Source organism: Meriones unguiculatus, chromosome 4 (genome assembly GCF_030254825.1).
Source record: "Meriones unguiculatus strain TT.TT164.6M chromosome 4, Bangor_MerUng_6.1, whole genome shotgun sequence".
Taxonomy (NCBI): Eukaryota; Metazoa; Chordata; class Mammalia; order Rodentia; family Muridae; genus Meriones; species Meriones unguiculatus.
This window is the reverse complement of record NC_083352.1, coordinates 125,642,403-125,669,812: the sequence shown is the minus strand read 5'-3', so window position 1 is coordinate 125,669,812 and position 27,410 is coordinate 125,642,403. Positions and strand designations below refer to the sequence as shown.

At 47.4% G+C, this 27,410-nt stretch overlaps 1 protein-coding gene across 4 annotated transcripts in view; it reads left to right on the top strand.

The window, feature by feature from the left end:
- The first annotated feature begins 20,189 nt into the window (after positions 1–20,189).
- Kif3b (kinesin family member 3B) overlaps positions 20,190–27,410 on the top strand; it is a 39,971-nt gene continuing 32,750 nt past the window's right edge. For 2 of the 4 annotated variants that reach the window (XM_060383056.1, XM_021639694.2), the window contains exons 1-2: positions 20,224–20,334; positions 26,669–26,814. The gene's annotated coding sequence lies outside the window, so the exon portion shown is untranslated. Of the gene's footprint in view, positions 20,335–26,668; positions 26,815–27,410 lie in introns of all 4 variants that reach the window. The other 2 variants (XM_021639693.2, XM_021639695.2) reach the window with 2 other exon arrangements.

The following is a 27,410-nucleotide window of genomic DNA, read 5'->3' as shown; positions in this document are numbered from 1 at the left end:
TGCCCTGCATACTAATCTCCCAATAGGAGTCTGCCTGGGGAACCCAAATAGTGGTCCTTGTCAAACACCATTAGTAGCAGCACCCTTCCCCAAATGCACCCGCTTTCCCTTTCTTTCTTTCTTTCTTTCTTTCTTTCTTTCTTTCTTTCTTTCTTTCCCTCTCTCTCTCTTTCTCTCTCTCTCTCTCTCTCTCGTACCTGTCACCCTGCACCAGCAGAGTTTACGAATTTACTGTTCATATGTTGGTGATTTGCCCTCCCATCAAAATATAAGTTCTGTAAAGGCAGGGGCAGGTTTGGTTTACATGCCTTGAATTCCATGGCCTGGTCGCCATAGCCACGTGGCAAGCTCCTCCATGGTCAGCAAGCTCCTCCAGGTCAACTCTGCAAGATCTGAGACTGTGACTTGCTGAGACCATGTGACTGATTTGTGGCACTTGGTTCTAGACCTGACTTGTCATGACCGAATTCCTGTAGGCCGCTCACTGTGTTTTGTGGATCTTGAGGTTTTTCTTCCATGTCTGGAGGCCAGGGGATCAGATTATGTTTTTAGTTTTATCTGCATAGCTTTGGAATCGACCTGACTTGGGGAGTGGGGAATGAGGAAATGACCAAGACACGTACAGAAAGGCAGGCATCATGTGGGCTGGAGTTGGGAGATGTGGGGGTCTGGTGGAGAAACACCATGTGTTTCTTTAAATCGTGGCGCAGGGTCGGGGCTGGTTGATCTTCGGGCATCTCTGTAGGGAAGCAGTCTCTGGCTGCAGTCTTTGGGGAGGAGGAAGCTGGGGTTGACACTTTATGCACACACTGTCATCACCCCTGCTCAGACCAGGGAAAACCCTTGCCATTCCTCTGAGCCTAGCCCAGGGAAAGCCTGTCACTTCCAGAGTCTGAGGCATCGTCTTTCTCACAGCCCTGCTCATTCATACAAGTGTGCACAAGCTCCCAATATTTATCCAAATTGCTAATAAAAACATCAACATCGTTCTCAGCTATTTTGTGGGTCTGTCAGAGTTGGGTCTTGTCTATGAATTTCTTTGTTTCTGTCCCTCTGTTCTCCAGACTGCCTGTCACTCATTACCTCTCCCCCAAACTGTTACGTTTGCACCTAGGGCACGAGCTAAGCAAGAGCTCTCCCAGTGTGGTGGTTTGAACGAGAATCTTCCCACAGGCTCAGATGTTTGAATACTTTGTTCCCAGCTGGTGGAGCTGTTTGGGTAGATTCTGGGGGTCTGTTCTTGCTGGAAGAAGTATGTCACAGGGGGTGGGCTTTTGAGATTTTTAAGTTTGTTGTTTTTTGCTTCCTGCTTCAAGATGTGAGCATTCAGCATCCAGTTCAAGCCTGCTGCTTTCTGTCATGCTGCCATAATGGGCTCTTACTCCTCTGGAACCATAACCCCAAACAAACATTTCCTTCTGTAAGTTGCCTGGGCTATGATGTTTTATCACAGCAACAGAAAAGTAACTAATACACCCACTGGGCTCCACCCCAGCCTTCTTAATTGCCACAGCCAAGGGCATAGCTATGTGCCTGCCACAGTGTGAACTCTGTGGTGGGTTTGAATAGGAATGGCCCCCATAGACTCCTGTGTGATTGCTTGGCTCATTGGGAGTGTTACTATTAGGAGGTGTGGCCTTGTTGAAGGAAGTGTGTCACTGCAGGGGAGGGTTTTGAGGTCTCATATATGCTCAACTTCCACCCAGTGTGGCACACTGTCTCCTCCTGCTGCATGTGTACAAGATGTAGAACTCTCAGCTCCTTCTCCAGCACCATGTCTGCCTGCCTGCTGCCCTACTTCCCACCATGATGGTAATGGACTAAACCTTTGAAACTGTATAAGCCAGATCCAATTATAAGAAAGAAAGAAAACAAAACAAAACAAAAACTGAGCTCACAGTAGTAACAATTCATTTTACCAGCTAGTTCCATTGATTCCCCTAATCCCAGTCTGTTTGTCTGAAGATTTTTTGTTGTTTACTTCTTTCATTTTGTTCTTTGTGGTGGGGTCTTCTGTTGCCCAGTCCAGCCTTGAACTATTGATATAGCCGAGGCTTGTCATGAAATCTCAATGTTCCTCTCTCAGCCTCACAAGTACTGGGATGTACAGATGTGAACTGTCTCACCTTAGCTCCTCCTGGGTCTTTAATGGAATCTGCCTGGGTGACCAATGAAGTGCCAGTAAGGAGGGAGCAAAGAGCTCTATCCCCACCCGCCAAGGGCCCAAGCAGGAGGTTGAGCTCAAGTAGAACTATTTTCTCTAAATTCCAGGTGCTAAGGCAGCAAGTTTCATTTTGTGGAGCCCTGAAGGGCAAGGTATGGAAAGCCACTCTGTCCAAGCGGGCAGGAGCAGAGTGCCTGGGAAAGTACATTTTCAAAAGCTCCTGCAAAAGGCCCAAAGCATACAGTGTGCCATCACCCAGGGAAGCCATCTTAAAGGCAGAGTCCCAGTTGAGCCTTTTAGATCCAGCCTGTAATCTCAGCTACTTTGGAGGTTGAGGCAGGAGGATCACACACTCTAGGTCTACCTAGCAACTTAGTTGAAACCATTTCTTGAAATAAAAAGGCTTGAAAAAGGTGGGGTGTGGTTCAGTTGGCAGAATGCTTGCTCACCACAGCACAGCCCTGGGTTCAGCCCCCAGGAGTACAGGGGAAAGTATCCCACTTACGTGGGATGCCGTGTCCTGGCCACGCTGGCCTGACAGCAAAGCTGGGTCTTGTGCACCAGCTTTTGGATTCTTTGTTGGCTGGGTTTTTTTTTTTTGTTTTTGTTTTTTTTTTTTTTTATTGCTGTTTTTGCCAATTTAACACAAACTATGGAGTCATCTGGTTACAGAGAACCTCAGTGGAAAAAATGCCCCTGTGGGCAAGCCTGTGGGGTATTTTCTTGATTGGGAATTAATGTTGAAGGGCCTAGCCTACTGTGGGCAAGTGGACAAGGGGTTCTGAGGTGTTTAAGAAAGTACATGGGAAGCTGAAGAGGTGGCTTAGAGGTCAGAACCCTGACCACTCTGGCAGAGGACCTGGGTTCAGTAGTTAAGAACACTGGCTGCTTTTACCAGAGGTCCCGAGTTCAATTTCCAGTGTCCATATGTTACTCACAGCTATCTGATGCCCTCTTCTGTCATGTAGGCATACATGCAAAATGTAGGCATGCATGCAAATAGGGCACTCACATAAATCATAAAAAAAAGTTAGGTGGGGGTGGTACATGTCTTTAATCCCAGCACTTGGGAGACAGAGACAGGCAGGTCTCTGAGTTTGAGACCAGCCTGGTCTACAGTGAGTTCCAGGACAGCCAGGGTTCTGTAGGGTCTGGTAAGCCAGTAAGCAGTGTACCACCTCCATAGTCTGCTTCAGTTCCTGACTTGAGTTCTTGTCTTGGCTTCCCCTCATGGTAGACTATAAAAACTGTAAGCAGAAATAAAGCCTTTTCCCATATTGCTTTTGGTCATGGTTTTTTATCACAGTAATAGAAAGCAAACTAGATTCTAAGCATAGTGTCCTTCCCAAAGGCTCATCCAAAGCCTGTTTCACAGCTGAAGAGGAGACAGCCGTTCAGAGTAGGATAGAACCTGTCACAACAGGAAGTTCTTTGCCTCTCACTATCCCCTCCACCCTACATCAGTGACCCCAGGCCCTGGGCCCTCTGAGCTCTGCTCCCAGAAGCCTAATCCTCTAGAGGTAGAGGGCCTCGCTCCCCACTATACCAAGCTCTCAGGTTCCTGTTTGCTCTCTGGCAACAGCTGGGAAAGATGGTCTCACCTTGAGCAAACAGTGTGGGGAAGCACAAGGAAACTTGTGGAAGGCAGTGCCCAGCAGGGCTGACAGACTCCCAGGCCTGCCTCAACCCCCACTAAGGCCCTCCAGGTCTCCCAAGCATTTCAGGGAGGATCCTTTGATCTCTCTGGCAGCCCCGTGCCCACTGCTCACAGTTGAAGAAACAGCTTCAGAAAGGGTGAGCGGCCTCATGGAGCAGCGATGCTATTATCACCCAGCTTCTGGGTGCGTTGGCTCTGACTGCAATTTTGCTTCTCATGATGACCTGGCAGGGCAGAGTTGAGTGATGTCACAGGCAGGCCTAACAGGTTGGGGCGGCATTAATATATACAATTTTTTAAAGTTTTTCTGTGTCAAAAATAAATTCAATTTGCAGAGTTCTGTGGTGCACACCTTTAGTCCAAGCACCCTGGAATAGGTGGATCTCTGAGTTTGAGGTCAGTCTAGTTTATCTACTCAGGTTCAGGTCAGCCAGGACTGTATAGTGAGACCCTTTCTCAAAAAAAGGAAAATAAAAATTGAATTTAAAACAATAATCTGAGAACCTGGGAAGGTGGTTCTGTTTATGAAAGAACTTGCTGTGTGAACATGAGGACCCAGAGACACATGGATCCTAAGAGCCCGGCCAGTCTAGCAGCACTGGAAAGCTTCAGTTTCACTGAGGTGCCCTATCCCAAGGGAATGAGGCAGAGAATGAGAGAGGACGGTTCGGGATGTCCCTGGAGAGAGAGGCTTCTTGGAAAGGGCTCTTGCTGCTGCTCTCCTCAGTGTTTTACCTGGTGGTGCCTGCAGTCCAGGACTGCTGATCAGTAAAGGCTTGTATGAGAAACCTGCCCCGTTCTTGCCTGCTGTTGCACCTAACATTTCAAAGGAAACATTCCAATCCTCAGTAAACCAGTTCCCAAGCAGAGATGAGAATTAAATCTGACAACGTAGAATTTGTTGCCCGTTCACCGTTGAGCCCTGTTGGGTCCCCAACCCAAAGCATTCCTCCACCATCCTCCCCTTCCCTAGCTCCCCATAAGCGGAGGGAGAAAGGCAGCTTTGCTTTCAGCCCAGGAAATAAATGCTGGCTTACCCAGTTGTTAGGGTTATACACTAGATTTCTTTGAAGTGAACAGAAAGTAGGGATAAGACTTTCTCATTCCCTTTTCCCCTCCCTCCATTCTCCACCACCCCCATCCCCATCCCCACCCCCACCCCTACTGTGTTTCTCTGGGGCTGGAGAGATGGCTCAGCACCTAAACGCACCACAGGCTCTTCTTCCAGAGGGCCAGGGTTCAATTCCCAGCACCATACGGTGGCTGACATCCTCTTGTATACCAGCACTGGTGGGTCCAATTACCCCTTCTGGTTTTGTGGGCAGCAGGCATGCATGTGGTACGCAGACATACATGCAGACAGGATACCCATACATGTAATATTAAAACAACAACAAATGATTTCCTTTGTTTTCATATGAACTTGGGTCCATCAGGAAACAAGGAGAGGTTTGTTCTTCTGGCTACACACTCCATTTCCCCACTGCCCTACAGTACAGGAAGGAAAGTACTAGACACTTGCCAAGCCCCCTTGCTGAGGGTACTTGTGAGCCTTGCAGGTAGCGGCTAGGAGGACATCCATGCCTCCTCCTGCTCAGGGCAGTTCCCTGAAAATCAGAGGTCTCCCTCCTCTGGGCTGCTTGCCAGAGGGCTGCAGCATTTCTGTATTCACAACTTGTTTTTAATTTTTAAATTTTTGAGACAAGGTCTCATTCTATCACTCTGGCTGGCCTGGAACTTGCTATGCAAACCAGGCTGGCCTCTGACAAAATTCATACATGTGTTTTCCAAGTGCCCTATGGGATCAAAGCCACTCCCTGTTTTAAATTAAATGAATTTTTGTACATCTGCATGGTACATGTGTGTGTGTGCACATTTGCATGTGTATGTTTTCGCATGCCTGTGCACGTGTGCGTGGGCATGTGCATTTCTGTGTGCGTGTGTAAGCCAGAGGTCTATGTTGGAAATCTTCCTTAATCTCTTACTCATTTGTGTTACACATTGTGCGTGTGTTAGCATGTCAAAGGATAAACTCAAGCCTTACTTGAGACGGTCTCTCTTTTTGTTCATTACTGCATATGCCAGGCTAGTTAGCCCAAGAGCTTTAGGCAATCCTGTCAACCCTTCCATTCCTTCTAGAACATAACGGGATTACAGACGAGTGCTGTTGTGTCCAGCTTTTAGGTGTGCACCGGCAATCCGAAGTCAGGTCATCAGAAACCCTGTCTTTAAAAAATAAAATATACTTGGGGACATTAAGATGGCTGAGAAGGTAAATAAAGGCACTTGCCACCAACCCTGAAACCTTTGTTTAATCTCTGTAACCTATGAAAGGGCCAAAGAGAACTGACTCCATATGGTTGTTCTCTGGCCTTTACACCCGCTGCCCACCCTCATCATATACACACAATGATAATAATAAATGCATTTTTTAATTGTACATTTTAATGCCGCCCCAACCTGTTAAGCCTGCCTGTGACATCACTCCACTCTGCCCTGCCAGGTCATCATGAGAAGCAAAATTGCAGTCAGAGCCAACGCACCCAGAAGCTGGGTGATAATAGCATCGCTGCTCCATGAGGCCGCTCACCCTTTCTGAAGCTGTTTCTTCAACTGTGAGCAGTGGGCACGGGGCTGCCAGAGAGATCAAAGGATCCTCCCTGAAATGCTTGGGAGACCTGGAGGGCCTTAGTGGGGGTTGAGGCAGGCCTGGGAGTCTGTCAGCCCTGCTGGGCACTGCCTTCCACAAGTTTCCTTGTGCTTCCCCACACTGTTTGCTCAAGGTGAGACCATCTTTCCCAGCTGTTGCCAGAGAGCAAACAGGAACCTGAGAGCTTGGTGTAGTGGGGAGCGAGGCCCTCCTGCCTCTAGAGGATTAGGCTTCTGGGAGTAGAGCTCAGAGGGCCCAGGGCCTGGGGTCACTGATGTAGGGTGGAGGGGATAGTGAGAGGCAAAGAACTTCCTGTTGTGACAGGTTCTGTCCTACTCTGAACGGCTGTCTCCTCTTCAGCTGTGAAACAGGCTTTGGATGAGCCTTTGGGATCTTAGAACGAATTAGAACTGGCTTGGTAACTCATCTATCTGACGAAAATACAAAGTACAGAGCCAAGGAAATGGCTCCGTGGTAAAATGTCTGCTCCGTTCGCACGAGGACCTGTGCTGGGATCCACAGCCTCCACGTGGGAAGGTCTGTGTGTGGCGGCGGCCTCCTGTAACCACAATGCTGGACTTGTAAGAATAGATGGTCCTCCTGCTGACCAGCCAGTCTAGCAGAGCAGTGAGCTCTAAGGTCAGGAAGAGCCCCTGTCTCAAAAATTACATGGAGAGTGCCTGCCATGGCGGTACCCATCTTTAATCCCAGTACTTGGGATGCAGAAGCAGGCAGAGCTCTGTGAGTTTGAGGCCGTTCTTGCCCTCATAGTTGAGTCCTAGGCTACCCAGGGCTGCCTAGTGGGTCACACTTTCTCAAAACAGCCACAACAGAGAAGCAGCTAGAGAATGATCGGGGATGCCTCTGCCCTCCCCGTGCAGGCGTTTCGCATGGTCTCTCTCTCTCTCACACACACACACACACACATCAATCAATATGACTTAAGTCCCTGCTCCCATTTTTCTTTTATTTTCTTGTGGGGGGTTGGTTTTTCTTGACAGGATTTCTCTGTGCGGTAGCAACAGCTCTAGCTATCTGTCCTGAAACTCGATTTATAGAGTGGGCGGGCCTCAAACTCTCAGAGATCCACTTGCTTCTTCCTCCCGAGTATTGGGATTAAAGGCTTGAGCCACCATGCCTAGTTTCTGTTCCCATTTTTAAATGGTAAGAAAGATTTTGGAATACTACAAGTTTCAGGACACACTGAACTACACAACGAGACTGTCTCAGAGGAAGAGGGAAGAGAGAGAGAGAGAGAGGAAAATAAAGCAAATCACTTATTGTCTCAGTTTACATGGGCCAGGAATTCCAGAGCATGGTGCCTGAGCCATCGCAGCTCAGGGCCTGTGGTGAGGTTGCTCTCAGATATCGGCTGAAGGCTTAGCCAATGCCCCAGGCTCCATCTCCAAGGACTCCAACTGGTGAGCTGGGGCTGGTGATTGCCAGAGCCAGGGTTCCTCCCCATAGGCCCAGTTTAGAGTCTTTGCAACAGTGAGCCAACCTCCGGAAAATTCGTGTCTAGATAAAACTGACACGCCTTTTCTGTGACCAGCCTCAGAAGCAACACACCGTCATTTCTGTGGTCTTCCTGGTACCCTCTGATAGCCCTAGTCAGCGGGGGTAGAGACACCAGGTCACAAATACAAAGAGGCAAGGACCACATGGATGAGCTTTGAGGCTGGCTACTGCGGGCTGTTTGTCTTAATTGTCAGAGAGTAAAATTCTCCTGTTCTTTTTCTTCTGTGCATACAGATAGTTCTATGAATTTTCACATACATAGGTTTTCATAACCAACACCACAAACAGGTTACAGGGCAGTTCTGTTGCCTGAAAAAAAAAATAAACTTGCATTTCCTTTTGTAAGTGACACAGAACTCCCACCCCAACCTGGGCAAGTACAGAGCCGTCACTCTGGTTTCACTTTTCACATAAGCAGCATCCTGTAGTGGTAATCCTTTGAAATGTACTTCTTTTTTTTTTAACGTGAACATTTGCCTGCACCTACGTCTGTGTGCCATGAGCTGCATGCAGTACCCTTTAAAGCCACAAGAGGGGATCAGATCCTCCTGGAACTGGAGCTATAGATAGTTGTGAGTTACCACGGGGTGCTGGGAACCAAACCCAGGTCCTCTGTAAGAACTACAAATCTTCTAAGCTACTGAGCCATTGCTGCAGCTCGAAGCCTCACTTACAAAGAATGTCTTTTCAATTCATCAAAGCTGTCATGAGTACTAATAGTTCATTCCCTCTACCTCCCCCTGCCCCCACAGGATCTCACTATGTAGCTCTGGCTGCCCTTGAACTCACAGAGATCCATCTCCCTCTGCCTCCTGAGGTGGTAAGATTAAGGTGTGTATGCCCACATCCACCAGTTCATTCCTTTTCATCAGTGAATTGCATCCCATTGTACAGATGTATCAAGCTGTTTATTGATCCACCCACTAAGGTACTTGTTTCCAGTTTGGGGGAGTTGTGTGTGTGGCTGTGCCTTAGTCTATTTGGACTGCTTTACTGAAACATCATAGCTGAGGCTGGGGATTATAAGCAGCCTCAGTCAGGAATGATAGTGCCACCTTAGTGCCAGGGACATGGTTTAGGGATAGAGCCTTGTTTAGCATGTACCTTAGTCTGAATTTGAGCACTGCAAAAAACTCAGAAATTGGCACCCACTTTCAGCCCCCAGTCTTGAGATGGTCCACTCGTAGCCCTGGCAGACCTTGGACCCTCAGAGATCTCTTAACTCTGCCTCCGTAGTGTTGTGCTTAAAGGGGTGTGTCCCACTGCCTGAGGTCTTTTTTCTTTTTAATAACGTTTAAAATTAGGTTTTAATGTATGTATTTCTGTATGATAGTGTGCAAGTATGCCAGGGTTACACAAGAGTTGATTCTCTCATTTCACCAATCTTCCTCCTCCTCTTCTTTTAAAAAAAAATACATATGTGTCTGTGTGTGTGTGTGTATATATATATATATATATGTATATATATATATATAGGTTAGGCCATCATATATGGAGGTTGGCCTTAAATTCATTATGTTGCAAAGGATGGCCTTGAACTTCTGATTCTCCTGCCTTCACATCACACTGCTAAGATTATAAATGTGTGCCACCACATCTAGTTTATGTGGTGCTGGGGATAAATGTAAGGCTTAGTGCAGGCAAGGTAAGCACTCTACCAACTGAGCGATATCCCTAGCTCCAGGAGGAATCTCAATATCAGCATGCAAGTTAGGGGTCATTGAAGAGATCCCTTGAGGGCTGGCAGGACCAAAGGTCCTGAGTTCATTTCCCAGCAACCACATGGTGGCTCGAAACCATCTATAATGAGATCTGGTGCCCTCTTCTGGTGATCAGGCACACATGCAGGAAGAACACCATATAAATAAATAAATCAGAAGAAGAAGAAGAAGAAGAAGAAGAAGAAGAAGAAGAAGAAGAAGAAGAAGAAGAAGAAGAAGAAGAAGAAAAGAAGAAGTAGTAGTAGTCACTTGAAAGGGACCATTGGTTCCAAACCCCTTTCTCTTTCTCATGCTTGCCTCCTGGACACATGTGCAGTTTTACTCTACCATGAGGTCTTGCCACGATGTGTTCCCTCAGCCCAGATTCTAAAAGCAATAGATCCAGCCAGTTACAGACCAGGACTTCTAAACTGTGATCCAAAACAAACTGTTTGTCTGCATAAATTGGCTTCTCTTCGGTATCAGTTACAGTAATGAAATGTTGCCCAGTACAGTTTAGCAAGTCTGAAGTGAAGGGTACCGGTTTGGGCCAGGGTAAGGGCCAAGTGCTGTGAGGGCTAAAGCCACAGAAGCTAGTAGCAGGGGCCAAGGTTTAAAGGTAGATACTAAGCTCTGATTTCTGTAGGTTGAAGAAAAATAGGGCTGAGGACATAGCTCAGGTAATAAAGTGCCTACCTGCTTCACAAGCACATGAGAATCTGAGTTCAGATCCTCAGACCCCATGAGAAGGATGGGTATCAGGCCAGGGAGAGGCCTCTGTGAATAAAGGACCTGCCGGCAAGATTGGGTTTGATTCCCTGGGACACACATGGTAGAAGGAGAGAATTGATGCTTATAAGTTGACCTCTGACCTCCACATATACTATGGCATGCACACACACACACCTCTTGCATACACATACATACACAGACAAAATAAGTAGATATGACTTCTCTAAACTGTTACATTCCTTTTTAAAGATTTATTTATTATGTACACAATATTCTGTCTGTATGTACGCCTGCACACCAGCAGAGGGCATCAGATCTTACTATAGATGGTTGTGAGCCACCATGTGGTTGCTGGGAATTGAACTCAGGACCTCTAGGAAGAGTAGCCAGTGCTCTTAATCTCTGAGCCGTTGCTCCAGCCCAGTAAACATGATGTTTAAGAGCTGAAAGGCTGGGCATGACAGTTCATGTCTGTAACCCCAGCCTTAGCTGGTGCAGGGGCAATGGGGGAGTAGGGGAGGAGAGAAGGGGATACACGGATCCTCTCAGCTCAGTCTAGACAAACTGTTGAACTTCACAGTGAGGGAGAGATTTTTGTCTCCCCAAAACTGTTGCGCTGTTGAGGAAAGACACCTGATGTCTGACTTGGTCCTCCACACGCATACATACACATGAACACACACATACACATGCATGTGCACAGAAAGGAAAAGGGCAAGTGCTATTTTCCACAAGGCTGTGAAGAGGGGCCACCCCCACCCCCACGTGGGAGACAGGATGTGGGGATACAAGGGAGTGGTGAGAGCTGGCAGGGAAAAGTGGCATCTGTGGGGACGGAGGAGCATGTGTTCACAGCCACCCCACTTCTCCCGGGAGAGCTGTGAGAGTGGCCGGAGCCATGTGTACCTTAGTTCCCAGGTTGCCATTTCCTAAGAGCTCGCTGCGTGGGAGACGGGAGAGGATGGCTGTGGGTTCAGGCACAGGCATGACAAGAGCCCCAGCTGCACGCCTGTTTTGGACCATGTGCTTTGTGTATTACTACAAATAACCTGGCCCCATCTCAGCAGGGATGGCCTGTGAGGGTAAGGGATCTGGAATCAACCTTGCTGGGTGCTTCTAGCTCTGTTTGTTTCATTTAGTGTGTGTTTGGGCAGCATTGTTTGTTTTTTATTTTATCGGTTAGTAGTCAAAAGGTTGACCAGGGTTGCACCCGCTGAAAGACTTGCTGATCCCAGGAGATCTACTTTCAGGATGCTGGCAAGTGACTGGAAGTCTCAGTTCTGCAGAGGCTGTATGTATGCTTCATGTGGGCCCCTCCACAGAGCTGTTCCCAGTACAGTGGCTAGCCTTTCCCAGATCAGAGGGTCTGAGATACAAGACACCAACATGGAAGCTGAAATAGCTTTCCTAATGGAATCTCACAAGTGGCTCATAACCACATTCCCACCATATTGTATTGGTCACACAGGTCATTCCTGGTTCAGTGTAGGAAAGGACCATGCAAGGGCTTATTTACTAGCAGATGGCGATCACTGAGGACTACCTTGGAGGCTGGTTACCACGACATCATGCTGTGTTTCCAACTTCAAGTTACTTTGTAAACTTAAATAGATCACTGAGACACTCATAGGGAACAAGGACATGCTACCTGTTACCTTCTTCCTGCATGTACACATGTGTATGATGTGCACATGTGTGCGTGTTTGCCTGTTTGTGGTCATGTGTGTGCAGTTGTGCCTGAAGTTGACATTGGCCTTCTCAATCCCTTTACACCTTATGTATTGATTCAGGGTCTCTTGCTTAGCTCAGAGTTCACCAGTTAGTCTAGTTTGGCTAGCCAGCGTGTTCTGGCTTCTCATGTCCATCTACACTGAGATTACAGATTTGCGGTCAAGGCTGCCAGCTTTTATGTGAGTACTGGGGTCCAAACGCAGCAATGCTTTTCCCACTGAGTCTCCTCTGTAGCCTTCCACTTTAATTTTTGAGATAGCCTCTCACTGAATGTGGAGCCACTGCCTCAGCTCCAGACTTCAGCTGGACACTGCTGTGCCCGGCTTTTAAATGGATGCTGAGGTACCAACTGAGGATCTCAATGCAAGTCTTAAAGTTTTGCAGGAAGCACTTTGCCAATTAAGCCATGTCTCCAGTACTGGGATAAGAAGGAAAAAAGAAGGAAGGAAGGAAGGGAGGGAGGGAGGAGAGAGAGAGAGAGAAAGAAAAAGAAAGAAAGAAAGAAAGAAAGAAAGAAAGAAAGAAAGAAAGAAAGAAAGAAAGAAAGAATACTGCCACAGATACAGACTTTAAAAAAATCCATTTTAGGGGCTGGAGAGATGGCTCAGCAGTTAAGCGCACTGGCTACTCTTTCAGGGGACCTGGGTTCAATTCCCAGCACCTAAATGGCAGCTCATAACTGTTTGTAACTCCAGTTTCATTCATGGAACCTGACAAAACACCAATGCCATAAAATAAAAATAAATAAGTTTTTTTTAAAAATCCATTTTAAAGTTCAGGTGTGGCATCATACACCTTTAATCCCACCACCAGAGGCAGGGAGATCTCTGTGAGTTCAAGGCCAGCCTGGCCTAGTTATTGAGTTCCAGAACAGCTTGGGCTCTGTAGAGTGACCCTGCCGCAAAACAAAGCAGAATCCATTTAAAGTGGTGGTTCTCAGCTGTGGGTGGAGACCCGCTGAGGGGGTTGACAGACCTTTTCACAGGGGTCACCTAAGATCATAAGAAAACATAGATATTCATGTTGTAATTCATAATAGTAACAAAATTATAGTTATGAAGTAGCAACAAATAATTCTATGGCTGGGGGTCACCACAACATGAGGAACTATATTAAAGGGTCTCAGCTTTTGGAAGGCTGAGAGCTGCTGATTTAAAGAGTCAGGTGGATAAAACCCCAAGGCTTCTTTTTCTGAGACACAGCCCAGGTGCACACTCGCCCTGGCTGCTGAGCACTGGACTAAGCTTTTTTACCGATTCTCCTGGAGCTCAAATGTCGCAGGAAAACTGAGGCAGAAAGAACTTAGAATTCTTTTTTATTTCTTTTCAGCACGTGGAGCTATGCCCTTAAACAAGTAGTTAAAAAAGAGGTTTATTTGTTTCCCATACCTGGTCCCAAAAAAAGGATTTAAGGAAGTTTGTAAGAATTCACAGAGTAAACTCTTTAACAAATCAAGAAACAAAGGTGATGAGAAAGGAAAGGTTGAACTAGTAAGTTGAGACCAAAGGGGAAGTTAGCTATTGAAAATCTTCAGCCAAGCTTTGGTAAGTTTTTGCCAATGCATGCCTGGAAGGAATGATATGGATCTGAGTTGCTTCCCTAACTGGCTCTGTGAAAAGTTTGTTGTTGCTCTTGTTTGAAACTTTAACGCACGTGTATAATGTGTTTGGCTCAAATCTATTCCCACTCCCTCCCTTCCAACTCCCCTTTCGCCTCTTCCTCCTTTTCCCTCCAAATTTCATGGATTAAAAAACAAAACAAAAAAAAAAATCCACGGAGTCTATTTAGAGCTGCCAGGATGTTCCTGGGTGTAGAGACATTGACTGGGGCTCAGGCACCACCACTGGCGACTGCACCTTGAGGGAAACTGACTCTCCTCCCCCCAGTAGCCATCCTCTGCCAGCTAAGGCTCCTCAGCTGTGGGTGGGAGTTTGTAGACCTCACCCCATTCACACCAGAACTCTGGCTGCCTTGATCTCTCGAGGGTCTTCTGCAGTTACAGCCTTTGTGAGTTCTTATGTGAAACGTCCCCGGGAAGGACTGATTTCACAAGGCTCCTCTGGCTTTTACAATTCTTCCTGCCACTGTTCCTCAATGATCCCGGAGCTTGGAGAGGAGAGAGTGTGGTACAGATATCCCATTTAGTGCTGGGTAGTCCATACTCCCTTATTCGCTGCATTCTGACCAGTTATGAGTCTCCACTGCAAAAACAAGCTTCTCTCATGAGGATTTAGAGCGTCACTAGGTCTTAAAGGTAGTTTGAAATTGTGTCCATTTAACAAAATAATAGTATGTTCTCCCTTAGTGCCTATGACCTAACCACCCATGAGTTCTTGTTCCATTAGACAGTAGTATTCATGAGTTCCTTTTCTTTCTGGTGTGTGTGTGTGTGTGTGACAGAGAGAGAGAGATGGGGAGTATCTTATTAGCTGACCTGAAACTCATCATATAGACCAGGCTAGCCTTGAATTCACCGAGACCCGTCTTCCTTGGCCTCCCAACTGCTGGGATTAAAGACACACGTTACCACATCTGGCCTTGGTTTTCCAAACCGAACGAACATTCATGGCACTACTGCACCAATGGACACATCTCTCCAAGCTGGTTGTTGTAACTTACACAGTTCACAGCTTCACAGATGGCTAAGACTGTTATTTTTCTCTCCAGCAGACTGTGTAGCACCTTTGGGTACTATGAAACTTCTAGGTTAGTACCAGCATGATTTCTCCATGTCCTGTGACACAAGTACGTAGTATCTTTAGCAATAAGGTCTGAACTATCAAATTCTGAATGGTAAACAAGAGCAATGGCTTAGACGCAGGGGCGGGGGGATGGTGGTTCTATGGCACCTCCCTGGTCAACAAATCAAAGAGGGTAATCCTCGCCCCACACTGGTCTTGTTTGTTCAATAGCCTTAGGCATCTGGGGCCATTATGCCTACTCACCAGAATAGGGTAACGTTACCCAAACCCTTTTTACGTGTATATATGTACATACATACACATACAGGAAACGTAATCATCAAATCAACCTTGAACTTTCAAGTCACCTGCCCAGGACTCTGGCGCAAGGTTTGGAGTGTGTGCCATCCCCACACCTGGTACTTTTGTGTTGTTTTATTTATTTTAGAAACTGCTCTTCTAATTGTGTGTGGGGGCGGGGGACGGGAGGATGTGTGATGTATGTGCACATGTATGTGTCGGGTGTGCAGGCCTGTGCATGTCCGCGGGGGGGGGGGGGCTGGAAGAGAGTATCATGTACCCTGTATCACTCTCTGTCCCAATCCTTTGGCGCAATCCTCCTGTCTGCTCCCCACAGCACTGGGGGTATAGCCTATCTCAAAAATCCTTTCTGGGCTGGTTGGTACATACGTGGGTGCTGGGAGCCAAACTCAAAGTCATCATGGCTTGCACGGTAAGCACTTTTAACCACTGAGCAGTTTCTTCAAGCCCCCATAACTTATGTTTCTAACATTTATTTCTTATGTGTGTGCACGTGGGCGCGGAAGCATATGTGTCATGGAATGTATGGGGAGGGAAGAGAACTTTGGGAGTTCTGTCCTGAGGCTTGAACTTAGGTTGTCAGTCTTGGTGGCAAACCTGATGAACTCATTATGCTGGCCCTGATGTATGTCTCCTTCTTTCTTTCTTCCTTCCTTCCTTCCTTCCTTCCTTCCTTCCTTCCTTCCTTCCTTTCTTTCTTTCTTTCTTTCTTTCTTTCTTTCTTTCTTTCTTTCTTTCTTTCTTTCTTTCTTTCCCCGAGACAGAGTTTCTCTGTGTAGCCTTGGCTGTCCTGGACTTGCTTGGTAGACCAGGCTAGCCTTAAACTCACATTGATCGTCCTCCCTCTGCCTCCTGAGTGCTGGGATTACAGGCATGTGCCACCACGCCCAGCTTGTTTTCTTTTTGACAGAGAGTCTTACTATGAAGGCTTGGCTGGCCTTGACCTCGCAGAGTTCCACCTGCCATCCTCTTGAGTGCTGCAGTTAAACCTTCTGATTTATGTTTTTAATAGGTGTCTTTGTGCACTGCTGCAGGCTGGACACTGTGCTGCAGAAGGTGCACGTACAAGAGACAAAGTCCATTCCTGGGAACTAGGTACAAACCCTGGTTTGGCTACCTGGGTTCTGCGACTCCTGGCTCTGATAGTGATACCATTACTCTCACCACCCCTGGTCATTTACTGTGCCTTACATATAGGGAAGTGTTTCATGCTTATTATCCCTTTAGCAAATCCTCACCAGAACCCTTTAAAAAAGCCACAAGAGGAATGAGGGCCAGGGGCTGGGTAGAGCCTCTCTAAGAAGTTGTGTGTTACAGCCCAGCACTGGGGGTGGGAGCAGGAGAAGGAGTGGAGGTGGGGTGGGAGTAGGAGTGGAGGGGGGAGCAGAGGTGGAGGGGAGAGAGAAATGAGGTCTAGAAAGGTGAACTCACTTGATCAAGGTCACATAGCTGTTAAGTGCTTGAGGAGGAAGCAATTACCATCCAGCTCTTGCCTGGCTTGCTTCAAAAGAACATCAGAGATGTGAATTTAGAAGCCATTAGCTCCATTCCCAGTCTCCTGAGCCTCTCTCAGGTCATACAATCTCATCCATGCTGAACCTGGGCACCTAGCCAAGTGACAACCATCAAGCATTTCTCATATACTTGGCCTCCATCCAAGCTCAAAGTTTTATTTCCTCTTGAAAGGGGCTCAGGGGTGCCACCTCCCTACCACCCAGCAAATAATTTCTATTCCTTTACAGGCCTTTTACACAACCCCCCTTCCAGAGCATCAAATTTCAAAGAACACTGAGCCCTCTGACCTGCAGGGCTCCTCACATTGGCAATTGCTGCTTCCCTAGCACGCCGTGGGCCTACCTATCTAGTAAAGTTTTGTTTTGCCTTTTCCTCCAGGTGGAATTCAGGGCCCTATGCATGCTTATCGAGTGCTACACACCCACTCTGTAGTTCAAGTTAGACTTGGACCCTTAACCCCCTGCTTCTGCCACCTCCCAAGGACTGGGATGAGAGGCATGTCATGCCATATCTGGCTCCACATTTTATTTAACCTTCATGACAAACCTGGACAGTGTCAAATGCATATTTTATAGGTGAGAAACTGAGTCCTAAATTGATGAGTGACTGCCAGGTGTAGGGGTGCATACCTTTAATCCCAGCACTTGGGAGGCAGAGCTGGATCCCTGTGAGCCGGAGGCTAGCATGGTCTACAAAGTGAGTTCTAGGACAGGCAGGTCTACACACAGAGAAACACTGTCTCAAAAAACAAAACAAAACCAAAAACAAAACAACAACAAAGCAAAAAACCAAAACAATACAAAAAAAAATCCCCCAAAACAAAACAGGAAACCAAGCAAGGCAAAAAAAAAAAAAAAAAAAAAAAAAAAAAGAGAGATGAGTGACTTGCCTTGGGTCACCTGCTAGATGAAAGAAGGAACTGGAATTCAGGCTCCAAATGACTATACCTGCAATCTCTGTTGGCTTTTGGAACTGTCCTGTGCAGTATGATAGCCAGTAGCCACAGGTGACAACTCAAACACAAATTAATTAAAACTAAATAAACATTACTTGGTTCCTCAGTATCCCTTGTGTCATTTTGGAAGCTGAGTGGCTACATGTGGCTGGTGGCTGCCATATTGGATGGTGCCAATATACAGCATTTCCACCACAACTACAGATCTTTTGGACATCATTGTTCTAGAGCATCAGAGAAGAAAGGGAGCTTGGTGCTTTTGTCACGGCATGGGGAGCCAGGCAGTGCTATTGGTCTACTCTGTAGGAAGTTCATTACACATTCTCTCCGCAGGCAAGATCATAATAAAGGCCAGGGATGCCGGCACACACCTTGAGTCTCAGCACTTAGGAGACAGGTGCAGATGGATCTCTGTGAATCTGAGGACAGCCTGGTCTACATAGTGACCATATATAGGGAGACCCTGTCTCAAAATATAAAGCCAGCCATAGTGGGCTAGGGTAATAGCTCAGTGAGTCTGTTGTACAAGCAGGAGGCCCCGTGTTCAATCCTCAGCATCCAGATCAAAGACCTACAGAGAAGCCAGGTGCAGTGGCTCATACCTGTAATCTAGCACTGGGAGGCAGAGGCAGGTGTATCTCTGTGAGTTCAAGGCCAGCTTGATCTACAAAGTGAGCCCAGCACAGCCAAAGCTACACAGAGAAACCCTGTTTTGAAGAACCAACATAAATAAATAAATAAATAAATAAATAAATAAATAAATGAGAATATCCATGTAGGGGCCAGAGAGTTGGTTCAGTGGTCTTGCACAGGATCAAGGTTCAATTACTAGCATCCACATGGCAGCACGCAACCATCTGGAAATCCATTTGCAGTGGATCTGATGCCCTCCTCCGACCTCCTCAGGAACCTGACGCTCACATAGTCCACATAAGTACATGCAGGCAAATACATTGCCTTGGTCATGGGGTTTTGTCAGAGCAATAGAAAAATAATTACTACAGGGAGGTAGAGGCAGGTGGAGCTCTAGGAGTTAGTAGGTTAGCCTGGTCTACAGATCGAGTTCCAGAACAGCAAAGGCTGCACAGAGAAACACTGTCTCAGGGAGAACAAAACAAAGCAAAAGGCCTGGTCTGGGTGTAGGCTTGAAAGAGCTCAGGTGATAAGAGTTTACACCTAGTGTTCATGAGGTCCTGGGTTCCACCCCTGTGCCACATAAATGAGAGCTGATGCAACATGCCCGGGATATCAGAACTTAGGGAGAGGCAGGAGGATCAGAAGTTACAGGTTATTTTTGTTTTCATAGTGAATTTAAGGCCAGCCTGGAATGGGAGAGGAAAATTAAAAGAACTAATGAAAATGGGAGAGAAATTTGGCAATTATTAGCCCTAGAAAATACCAGAAGATATGGAAAAGATGAAGCATAAAAGCACATATATTACACTACCTGTTATTGCTTGTAAATAAGGTGTTTGTAACTAATTCAGGTAAGCTTTACTCTGAGTCAGTTTGGTAGCTGTCTTTTGTTGTTGCTGTTGCTTTAGTTTTTTGGAGACAGGGTTTCTTTGTGCAGCCGCAGCTCTCCTGGAACTTGCTCTATAGACCAGGCTGAATGAACTCAGAGATCCGCCCACAAGTGGGATTAAGGCACGTGCCACCATGCCTGGCTAGTTTGGCATCTTTTTATTACATTGTGTGTGAGTGTGTGCGCGCGCGCAGACGTCAGAGGACACCTTTAGTTCTTCTCTTCTGCCCGGCGGGTCCCTAAGATCTACCCCAAGCGGTCAAGCACTTTTACCCACCGAGCCATCAGAGGGAGCCTACAACCATGTGTACTTATTTTGATCCTGAGGAAGAGGGTCTCGCTGTTTAGTCCGGACTAGCCACGCACTTGCTCTGTATCTGAGGATGATTGTAAACTCTTCATCCTCCATTTCCCAAGTGCTAGGACCGCAGGCGCGAGCCATCATGCTCAAACAAAGCTTTTTGATTTGATGGTAAGAGTAGCGGGACTCCAAAGGCGCTATGCAGGGAGGGTGACCTGATGTGTTTAAAATTTAATATTCAGGCCATCTCGTCGAGAATGGACTGCCAAGGCAAAAAGTCTATTGACAGACAGTAGGAATTGCAGGCCAGGCCAACGATGACCTGGCCTTGCTTGTGGCTCTAGACGCCAGAGAAATGCAGGAATATTTGAAAGGCAGACTGAGGGACGTGGTGACCGAAAGGAAGTGACAGGCAGGGCAGAGTCGAGGATTTTCTTAAGGATTTGTCTTCATCCCTGGGTGGCCCTAATTAGGAACCACTCAATGCTAATCTGAGACCCAGATCAGAGAACTGACAGGAAAGAGCTTTCGGAAGCGGAGGATGAAATCGCGTAGTGCGACCAAGGTACGGCGTTCCGTTTCACAGATGGAGAAACTGAGGCACGCGAGACTAGCGCATGGAGTCTGGGCCCCTAGGTAGGTCTGGGTGTCGGCGTGCGCAGAGAACCTAAAAAGCGCCTCTGCTCACCGGGTCCCGCCCCTCGGCGGCTGTTCGCTCCCGAGGCCCAATAAAGTTATTGAAATTGAAGCGGTTGCTAAGGAAGTGGGTCGCCGAGCCGAGTTGCTAAGGAAGTGAGCGGCCGCGTTCTCTCCCCATCCGGGGCAGCGGGGAATGGCTGAGCCCGGGGTTCGCCGCCGCCGCCCGCTCTCGGCTGCGGCCGCAGGTGAGTTCGGGATGCGGGGTCCCCGCGGGGCGCCCAGCGTTGTCCCTGCGTCGCTGCTCCACGAGGGGCAGCATCCTCTGCCCGGCCTCTGTGGTATCTCTTCCACCCGGCTCCTTCACGGGCGCGGCCGGCACGACCCCCTAAGTCTCGGCCGCCCCTGCTTGGTCCTCACGGCCGGTTTGGGGCCGTAGTCCCCAACCCTGGCTGCAAAGGCAGCCCAGGAAGCAAGTTCGTGAGGGCCGAGCCTCGGGGCCGTGCCTGGCTCGCTGTGTGACCTTGGACAAACCCCTTGCTCTCTCTGGCAGCAGCAGACCTGTCTGTCCAGTGGAGTCCTGACACTTGCTGAGGAGATGTGAACGTCAAAGGGCGCCAAGAGGGAAGAGGGAGGATGGCCAAGGGTACTCTACGTGGGGTCCAAGAGTCCTTTTGAAGTCTGAGTGCTTGAGTTTGAGGCTGCATCGCGTGGCGTTTGAGTCTTCTGCTCATCTATAAAGTGGGATAATGGACAGCCGCGGAAGCAATTGGGGCAGGGCGTCTGAAGTAGCTTGGCTTTCTTTTAAATAACATGTTAATTGCACATAATAACGGGTTTCATTATGTGTTTCATTCGTGTGTATAATGTATTTTGTTTGTGTCCCCCTCCCACTGACCCAGTCCCCTCCTTTTCTATCCCTTCTAGTTCCATGCCGCTAGCAAGAACTTGGTGATGGGTTCTTTTCAGGAGCATGGTGGTTTACCAATAGCTACACTACAGAAAAAAATGCCTCTTACCCCTCGGTCACTATTTACTCGAGTGGAGTGTGGGGGGCGACACACCTCAGGAATGGGCGGGGTCTTGTGAGCCCCTCCCCCTAGGAACCGTTAACTGCCTATAAATCCTCGCGTAGGGGTGGGTCCTTGTGAGCCCCTCCCCCGCCACAAAACACGTGGTTAGTGCTTAACACATTATGGTGAGGTATTTGAGGTATTTGGAATGGGTGGAGCCTTCCAGGATGGGGAAGATGACTTGGGACCAGAAGGGCTTAGGTGTGCGTTGCTTGCCAGCTCATTTAGGTATTCCTGCCACCCTGGTCATCCCCCATCCACAGTTTCCCTTCGTGTTCTGCTCAGGGGATGGGAGTTGTTGACCTCCCAAGGCGCTACGAGGAAGAAACCCAGAGACCAGGTTTTGTAGATGGTGGGAGTCATGGTTTCGTTCTGTGCTTGTGCCTTGTCCATCACCCAGTATGTTTATAACAAGAATAGGGGTGTATTTATCTCTTTCGGGAAGTGCTTAGAGCAGCAGGGATCACCTACAACTTGATGATTAAGAAGTTTTTTTGAGGCGTATTATCTCATTTAAACTTCATAGACTTTGTCAGGCAGCTGGTGATGTCACCTGACTTGTAGATGAGGAGCCTGTGCCTAAGAATCTGAGGTTTGCAGTGTGATGGAGCTGGACATACATTTTATTCCCTGTTCCCAGATGTCTCTGCTTTCTCAACAGTAACTGCTAGAAGGCCACAAGGGTATTTGGGTTGCTTCTAATTGCTTTGGCTAGAGGTGGTTCTCCCAATGGCATGGAAACAAGATCTCAGAAAAAGCTTTGTTTGTTTTAGTTTGTTACTAGCAGATATTCCTTTTATCTAATAAATTTCATTGACATTTAACAATACTTATCATTACTGCAGTTTGTGTGTGTGTGAGTGCCAGCGTGTGCTATGGTATGTGGAAGTGAGAAGTCAGCATTGTGGAGTTGATTCCTTCCACCTTTGGGTGGGTCCTGGGGATCTTACTTGATAAAATCAGGTTGTCAGGCCTGTGTGGCAAATGCTTTAACCTGCTGAGCCATCTCCCCTCCCCCACTGTAACTCTTCCATTCATGTATATAATTTGTTTTGATCATATTCACCCCTATTACCCATCACTCCTGCTGACCTCCTCTCTTTTTCCAAATAGTTCCCTCCTTCCAGATTTCCTCATTTCTTTGATGGCACAGCTAGTCTCATTGGGATTGCTTATAGGAGTGTAAGTGAGGAGTTATTTATAAGAGCACAAGCAATTCTAGCATTTCCACGACTGAAGGAAGTGCCTGTCCTTGAGCAGCCATTAACTGCCTATAGGTCCTTAGGGAGCACTGGGGCTTAGGAAGCCCTTCCCTCTCTGGGCTCAGTGTCATGTCCTTCAGCACAGGTAAGCATAGCTGCTGAGAGTTCATGGGGACACAGCCATGTCCTCCCCAAAGACAGCATTCCACAAATTCCACTCTCCTTCCTCTGCCTTGTAAATTCTTTCTGCTCCCTCTTCTGTGATGTTCTCTGAACCTTGGAGATGGTAATATGTCCCCATTGAAGCTGAACACTCAGCAGTCTCTTACTTTCAGCACCTTGGCCAGTTATGAGTCTCAGTAACCACTGCCCACTTGCAAAAGAAGCTTCTGTGAGCAAGGCTGACTCTGTCACTAATCTGTAGGCATAAACCGAAATGTTTAGAGAGGAGTTTGACAGATACATCATGTCCATTTAGCAGTACAACAACAGTGGCTGCCCCACCAGGGTCTATGTCTTCCCCAGACATGGGGTTTTGACCAGGTTGCAGTGCCAGAGGGGAATTCTTCTCTGTGGAGAAGACCTCAGATCCAAGCAGAAAGCTGTTGGCTGCCCTATAACAGGCATGCCACTATTACTATATTGAGCACATCTTGCTGGACAGGTCATTATTGTAGGATGAAGCATCCACAGCTAAGTGACACTGTTGATGATTCTTCCCTGGCAGGCTGCATAGCACTTTCAGCCCTATGAACACAGCCATCAGGGAAGCTTTCAGCTCGGTTTTAGCTTAGTTTTTCTGTGTCATGAAACTGAAGTTTGTGGTGTCTTTAGCAACAAGTTCTTTTGTTGTTGTTGGTTTGTTTGTTTGTTGTTGTTGTTGTTTTTGAGGCAGGGTTTCTCTGTGTAGACCAATAGGGTACCATTTACCAACAGTGCATGGTGAGGTAGCCTAACTCACATTTTCCTATAATAATGGCCTTTTGAGAAAAGCATCATTGAAATAGATAGCATTGAAAGTATGAATTCTCCCAAAATGCTAGAATGCTTAAAAGTGGCATTTTATATCTCTTGGTCCCTACTTTAGTGAGGGATTTTAGATAGCTGATACTAGCAGCGCCATCAGTGCTGTTTTAGTTAAGTACGTAGTTATGCTGCTGGGTTAAAATCTTGGTGAGCTACTTTCACTGTATGCTGCCCAGCAACTGCTTTACTGTTTGTGTCATAGCTTCTTCACCTACAGAGCAGATTACTCTGTTTTGTAGGGCTATTAGGAAGACTGACTTAAGCCTGATCCATGTGAACTGCCTGGCACATTTGGTAAATGTTGGCTGTCATTCTTTGAGTTTAACCTGGCATGGTACAACATTTCATACTCTGTTTGTGGTTGGTGAATAAGTGCAGTGTGTGGTCATAATTGTGGCATTATGTACATGTTGGTATTCTTGCAGGCTTTCTGGAGGAACCAGGATTTCCATGCCAGGATGGGCTGTAAAGAAAGAACTATGGGATGAGGAAGGTGTAGCTCACTCGGTAGAATGCTTGCCTACCATGCACGAACCCTGGATTTCACCTCTAGTGCCACATAGACACTGGCATGGTGGTGCATGTCTGTAATCCCAGAACCCAGGTGCTAAAGGCAGAAGGATGATAAGTTCAAGGCCACCCTGGCTATATATCAAGTTTGGGGTCAATCTGAGCCACATGAAGCCCCGTTTTTTGTTTCTTTGTTTTAAGGAGGAAACTGGTCTTCAGTAAATGTTTATTACATCTCTCTACCCCAGAGATGTACAGGCTGTTGGACCTCCATGACTTTCAAGGAACCCAGAGCACACTTTGCAAATAACTCCCATTCCGTGTTAGGGATTTACCAGGGCACTGTGCATGCCAGGCAAGCACTCTACTAACCAGCCCCAGCTCCAGCCTCTTGGGCTTTGTTTAAGGTCGCCTTGATGCTCTGGCCAGCTCAAGTGAGCTTGTTGCTTTAGCTTCCTGAGCAAATGAGACGGTAGGTGAATGTCAGCACACCTGACTAAATGGATTCATGTGTTTGTGCTGCCAGAGAAGAAAGCTGCTGCCGTCTTCTGCTGTGTCCTGAGCTTTCTGTTAGGCCCCCAGGGAGTGGGAGCCGGCCGGAGTGGTGGGAGTGGGGAGCCCCAGGCTGCTCCTCTGCCTCTTTCCTTCCTTGTTAGCTTTCCCTTCCCCCTTCTTTTTCTTTTCCTTTCTTGTCTTTCTTTGTTTCCATTTCTTCTTGTCTTTCCAGGGTCTTGTTATGTAGCCCAGGCTGGCCTTGCACCTGCTCTCCTCCTGCATGCCAGGTTCATATACACATTTCATCTATGCATCTTCAGGTCAGTGAGGAAGAGCCTTGTCTTATAGTTGACACACTGCTGTCTGTATGGATCTTGGTGGTTTTGAGTTCTGAAATGGGTCTTTATTTGGTCTTACTGGTACCCTTGAGGAAGGAGGTACAGATTAAGCTCTCCAGCGAACAGTGGGGGAACCTACACCGTGACACCTTCCTCTCAGAAGTGCAACGGGAACCATGGAAAACTTCTGAGAGGAAGGTGTCATGGTGTAGGTGTTTGTGTAGTTGTTGGTTTTTAATGTGTGTGCATGTTTTGCCTGCATGAATGCCTGCGCACCACTTTTGGCGTGCCTGGTGCCTACAGAGGCCAGAGGGGACTGTCACATCTCTTGGAACTGGATTTACAAAGGGTTGTGAGCCACCATGTGGGTTCTGGGACATATAGAAGAACACTTACGGAGTCATCACTCCAACCCCTAGTTGCTGTTTTAATTAGTTAACTTTTTGAGACAGGATCTCATGTAGCCGGGGCTAACCTTAAGCTCTCTATGTGGTCAGCTAAGGATGGACTCGGACTTCTTTTGTGTACGTCTGTGTAATGGGGTTATAGGTGTATGCCACCACAGCAGCTCACGTAGGGACTAAATTCAGAATCTCGAGTACGCTGAATAAGCCCTCTACTAATTGAGCCCATTCCTGGCCCCTAGCCTTTTGTTTTGTTTTTCAATCACTCGGAGGTGGACGGTGAGGCTCAGTGAAGTGTGCTCTTGTAGTGTGGTTATACCCTTTGTTCTGTCTCCAGGATGTGAAATCATTCTGGCCCTGTGGTCATGATTTGAGAGAGCTTTAAGTAGTAGCTAGAAGTCTAGGTAGGAGGTTAGTAGGATGGTGGCAGCCTTCTAGTGTGCTGGCAGGGGGAGGCCATGTTTTGGAGGTGGCCAGCAGGGTGGGATGATTAAGGATGGTTCCTAGGTTTTTGGCCTGAGCAGTTAGGTAGATGTTAGAGGTGTCATCTGCCTCTAAAGGGATTAAGAGGACTTCTTGGTGAGGTGCCCTGAGAGGAACAAATGAACTATTCCAAGAGGCCCATAGTGCAAACAGTACCTGAGGCCCTTGGAAAAGAACCCCCCAGCTTCTTCGGAAGGAAGACAGGCCAGAGGATCTGAGAGAGCTCCACTTTGGGCACCCAGAAGGCCTGATTTTTCCTAGGCTGGCTCTCTGCCAGTCTTTGGACAGTACGTGGGGACTCTGCTAGGGTCGCGCTCACCTGTCTCTGGCTGTTAGTGTTGCCAGCCTGACTTGGAGATCTTGGCTGATGGAGGTTGGAAGGAGCCTGGCCAGCTCTCGGGGAGAGCGTATACTCACTAGCACAGCTCACTTCCAGCACCTCAGATGGTCATGCTCTCCCTGCCAAAATGCCTCTTTCCTGGCTGCTGAATAGTAGGTCTCAAGGTTCAGAGCTTTTTAAACAGGAGAAGGTTTTGAAAAGCTGCTGTATTCTGCCAGAATTCCTAGAGGACTCTTGAAAGTAGTAGCTTGTCCAAGCAAGGGATCCAGGCCTCATTTCGCATGTCTCAGTAAAGACCTTTGTAAAGTTGGCATTCAGTGATACATATTTAGCATCATGGGACTTATGACCGCACTGTCTGCTACGGGTAGCTCTGCTGTTTATGGTACTCCTTCCTGGGCTCCTCATCAGCTGATTCTCACTCAGTGGTAGTCATGTGGAGTGTGGGTTGTCCCCAGTTTTCAGGTAAGGACATTGCGATCCTGAGAAGTCATTCCTGTTTGCGAGTGTATTAAGTAGCTGCTAAGTGTTGAAGTGGGTAGACTCTGTCTGTTCCAAGTGTGTTGTGCATGACAGAATTACTCTTGTTATTAGGTGCTTCTTAAAAAAAAAATCTTAAAAAAATCTGGGTCTGGATTTCACTATGATCCATAGGTCCATTCACTTAAGTGATTGCAAGTAAAACTAGGGTCTTCTTCCATTTCCTTCCAGTCAGGCCATAGTAGCCGAAAGCTGTACAGCCATGGCCAAGAAGAGCTACTGGAAGATCTGAGGGTGGAGACAACAAAACAGCTGGATGAATTGAGGGTGGCGCTGTTCAAACAGCTGGATGATCTGAAGGTGGCGCTGTCCCAGCTGTAGGTCGCTAAAATTAACTCTTGTCACCATCATCTGTATATCCAAGATCTGAGTTGTCAGATCCATCTCCCCAGTGTCATCTTCATTACCCAAACTCAGAGAGAAAACCCTGTAAGGGCAAGAAGTACAGCCCCTGACTTCTAAGGCCCTAGAAGACAAGAGCCATGCACACCCCTCCCACCCCCTTCACCATGCAGAGCTGAAGACAAAGCAGCAGCTGCAGAAGGAGTGGCTGTGCCTGCTCAAGGATGAAGGAGACAGTCAAGGCCTGAGGTCACCTCAACAGTAAAACACAAAGCTGACTTAAAAACAAACAGACAAACACCAAAACGAAACAAAAACCAATTCCTAGGACTTGGTAGTGATAACAGTAAGCTGACAGTATGTAGTAACCGCTATGGTTTGCTGAGCCAAGTGCTTGCAAGCCCTGCTTTCATTTGGTCCTCACAGCAATCTTGCACAGGAACTGTTCCTCCCAGTTCCCAGAAAGGGATGTAGAGACAGTAAGAGTCAGAAACATCTCCACATATGCTGATCTCAAGTCGACTCTCAGCATACAACTTGCTTTTCTCTAAAAAAGTTCTTTGTTTATGTG